The sequence below is a fragment of the Fukomys damarensis genome, unplaced genomic scaffold (assembly GCF_012274545.1).
Source record: "Fukomys damarensis isolate Sample0158 unplaced genomic scaffold, DMR_v1.0_HiC HiC_scaffold_39, whole genome shotgun sequence".
Lineage (NCBI taxonomy): Eukaryota > Metazoa > Chordata > Mammalia > Rodentia > Bathyergidae > Fukomys > Fukomys damarensis.
Window position 1 is genome coordinate 43,724,235 of NW_022900951.1, and position 4,572 is coordinate 43,728,806.

Consider the following 4,572-nt stretch of genomic DNA (forward strand, 5'->3'; position numbering starts at 1 on the left):
ATTTACTTTTTTATTATATATTTGGTCCATTGGGACTGTGTAATGGTTATGAATTTATTCCATTCAAGAAAATAATATGTTTAACATTTTGTTCTCTTAAACTGTCTTTTAAAGCTATGCTGCTAACCAGGTATGGGCCAGAAAGGAGTTGGGCCTGACAGCATCTTGGTCATGTCACTGAAGGGTGACAGTGATGTCATGAAGATGACTTGTCTTCATTTGACCAAGGCCAGCCTCTTGTTCTTTCCTCTGCCCATTCATTTTTGGCTATTGGAATTATACCAGCCTTTGGGTGAGCCACTGAGGCCAAAAGGATCAGAGGAGCCGGATTCCAGCCTGTGGGCCACCATGTGAATATCTCTGTAAAAAGCTCATCTGTAGGACTGGCTCCAACTGCAGTAGCCCAAGAAAACCTGTCAGATTTCAGCTACAGGAAGCTAATGTGAATGAGCAGTAGTTACATATCCAGAAACTGGCTTCAACCAAAGCTGACAAAGCCTGAGTTTCCATGGGAAGCTTGGTGCTGAGCTGTTCCAATTGTTTATCTGAGTGTCGCCAAACCTTTAGCTATGCTTTCTTAGCTTTATCCTCACCTGTTCATAGGCACAGTTTGAACCAAAGTTATGGCTCTCTGCTCACTTTTTTTCTGCTCCCTGGTCATGCATAGCGACAGTGTAAAAAGGAAGACATCGACAGGGAGTTAGGAGACCTGGTTTCTGTTCCCTATGCTTTTACTAACTAGCCTTGAGATCTTAACCGCTCTGTGCCTCTGTGTTCCCATCTGTAAAATGGGGATAGTGTTAATTGCCCTACCTACCTCACAGGGTTGTTGTGAGGATAAACTGAGACAATGAATGAAAAGTACTTTGTCAAGTAAGTGCTATGCAAATTGTAAGAAATGGAAGCAATCACGTTAAAGGCAATGGGATGGACATTGCCAGAAGGGTTCATGGGATTGTCCAGTCCTTTCTCTGTGTGGCTTAAATCCAGGTCACCATTGCTTTATACATTTTCACTTAGCACAGATTTGTAATTATGCATGTAATAAAGCACAGCCTTATCCAGCCTGGTATCTGGTGTGTTTTTGAAGACTCTAAACTTTGTAATTGTTGGGTTTTGACCATAAAAAAAAGCAAGGCGGCAGGGTGTAGGGCTTGGGAGGGTAGTATAAAAAGCTGCAGCAAGCCAGAGATTTAGCTCAGTGGTTCCGCCACCTTTCTTGCAAAGGCAAGGTCCTCAAGTCTGATCCCCAGTATAAAAAAAAAATCTATAGCAAACTGAGTGTGGTAACACATGCCTGTAATCCTAGCACTCGGGAGGCTGAGGCAGGAGGATCGCTGTGAGTTCGAGACCAGCCTGGGCTACATAGTAAAAACCCTCTCTCAAAGAAACCAAAACAACAACAACAAAAATGCCACTGCAAACTCCTACTGGCAGGCTCATTTTCAAAGTTTTATTAAATATATGTAGTTTTGCATTTATAGATTCAGTACTTTTTATTAGAAGGAGGCAAATGAGAGGCAGTTTACACTTTCTGAGACATGCTAGACACCTAGATAACTCATTCATTACAGCTACTTGAATGTTCTTGTTTCATACATTGGTGATACTTCCCTGATGGCATGAGAATTAAGAGGAGCTCGCTCTCTCTCTCTCTCTCTCTCTCTCTCTCTCTCTCTCTCTTTCTTTCTTTCTGAGATTTTAGTCATGTAAGATCAAGGACTTTGATAGGTCTCTTGCCTACAGTCACTTAAATGGAATAGGAAGGAGGATTAAACTGTTGCTCCAGTGAATACCAGGATTCTTAGTGTCCTTTCTTATGGTATGCTGGGAATAAAATGTCTTCTGTGGGAAACCCCGTGAAGTGACTGTAAATTAAAAGTAAGATGGATTGTGAAGAGTTGCTTGGATATGCAAACATTTCCTTTTCACGTCTTTCTGAAACATGGAAAACAAAGGGAAGCTACACTTTTTTCTGCATCTGACTTCTCCTCTTCCTCCTCCACCTGCCCTGCCTTTCTTTGTTAGCCGGACACTACCAGTAAGAGTTTACCATGTCTAAATTTTGGCTTAAAAAGAATTTCTCTAGTTGACATTTGATCACATCCACACTAGTTTGGCCTGTTGGGCATCGTTTCAGAAAAGACATATCTATGTAAAAGTAACTCCCTTAGAAACCTGAAATCACACCAACATTTTCAGTTCTTGATGTTATTTATTATTTTTACTGTGGGCTCTTCCCACACTACCATCCATGCTTCTCATCTCAGTACCTCTTGAGAAAAAATCAATACATTACTACTAGCGATTAGCAACTTGTTATGAATTAGGGTGTTATGCTTAGTTACTGTACGGCTCACATAAAAGTTGCTTTGATGAAATATGAGGTACGGACTAAAAATATCTGGTACGGGAGCTACCTAGAGAAAAACCTAGAAATGACCACAAGATGTCAGTGCAATCATACAAGTACTAGTGTGGCTAGGGTGTGCCCAGAGAACTATCTGAAAAATAGGTAGGGCCGGAAGCATTAATTCATACTTAGGAATAGTGTTGGCAGCACTAAATTCAATCACATGGTAGTTCAGAGTCTAATAGACTTTTTGTTTGAGGTACTGGGGATTGAAACCAGGGCCTTCACACCGAGCTACATTCCCAGCCCTTTTTAATTATTTTTGAAACAGGGTCTTACTAAGTCACTAAGTTGCCCAGGCTGGGCTAGAACTTGTGATCCTCCTGACTAAGCCTTGCAGAGCGCTGGGATTACAGGGACGCACCTCCAAGCCTGGCAACATTTTCCTTTGAATGTACACAATATGATTTATGCTTTTTTATTTAAAAATCAATAATGGCAATCTCTCTCATAAAAGAGCGCAACTATCCTCGTGTCTGAAAGTTGTTTCTTTTTCCAAGCAGTTTCTGGAGTGAAAACAACAGGGAAAGAAGGGGTTCCATTACCTTCCTAATTAGGGTGGCCATATCATTTGTTGTATGACTAAGATACCTTTGACAGTGGGAGAGTGTTAATCATTACCGAGGGACAGCAGTCATAGACAGACTATCCTGGGCAAACCAAGACACATGTGCACTGTGTCCCTCAGGCATCAGTGGTTCTGATCTTTGGACTCAGGTCTCCCCAGCTGCTTTCCTAGGCTGTGCCCCTCCTTGAGCTCTCATGAACCTTCCCCTGGACAACTCTTTCCTCCCTCAGTAAGTACTCTGAACTGAAACATTCTTATTCTTCAAAGCAATGATAGGGCTCTGAGCAAGCAGCAGCATTCAGAGTAGGAAAAAGCTACTTTGCAATTTCCTCGGGCCTCTTCAAACTGTCAGGTTGAGGCTCTGTGCCTAAACACTGCACACTGCTAGTATCTCTAGAACATCTTATGATCTTGAGTCAGGAGGGTATAGATAGAACAAAATACAGAAATGACGTGAAAAGCACAGGATTCTGAGTCCAAGGACCTGGGCTTAAGGCTTTCTATAAAGGAATTGTTACTGTTTTTGATCAAACAAAACTCAAGATCTCTAAAATTGGCTTGGAAGGAAGAGTATCCTTTTGAAAAGAGGCTCCTGGACCTCAAAAGAGGTTTGTGTTCCACAAGATTCTTCTTGCCTTGAGGGCATATTTTCTGGCCACTTTACCGGTTTAGAGGTGTGATAGTGGTCACCCATGTTTTTAATATTCTGGCCCAAGTATGTATGCCTCTAGCACACCTGCGATGAAGTTGAACTTTCCAACTAAAAGCTTGGGAAGAACAAAAAGGAGCCAATGTACTGTGTAAAGTGATCATCCTGCCTGCCTATAGCAGGGCCTCCCAAACCCACCAGGATCATCTGAAATGGGTATTAAGATACAGATGCCTAGACAGTTTGGCACCAGGTCCTACGCTAGTCTTTGGAAACTCCTGGAGGGGAGTTCAGGCTGCATCTCAACCTAAATCCTTATCAGCCCCCTATGCGGTGGATGCCGTATCAGCTCCTGCCACTCTGGGAGAGAACTTGGTGTCCTGCTTCATGTTCTGCTTTGTGTATTCTTTTTTGTGGTACTGGGAATTGAACCCAGGGCCTTCACACTGAGGCACACTCCCAGCCATTTTTTATTTTCTATTAGTACTTGTTGCAGTCCATACGCTTTACATTCCTCATATGGAGTGGGTCCACATACATAACATACCTTAATTCCTTTTTTCATCCTCTCTACCTCCCCTCCTGCATCCCTTGATACCTTTCCCATTTCAGAAAGATGTACCCCTGCTTCGGATTATGTATCCTTTTTGTGCTTTATTTCTAATTTGAGTTTCTCATAGAAGAGAGACCATGCAGTATTGAAGCTTGTGTGTCTGATTTACTTCACTTAAAATTATGGTTTCAAGGTGCATCCATGTTCCTCCAGTGACTCAAGTTCATCTTCCTTACAGCAGAGTAATACCTCATTGTGTGTAGATACCACATTTTCTTTCTCCATTCATGTGTTGATGGACACACAGGCCAAGGCAGGGTCTTGCTAAGTCACTAAATTGTCCAAACCTTCCATCCTTCTGCTCAGCCTCCCACAGTGTGGAAGGGCGC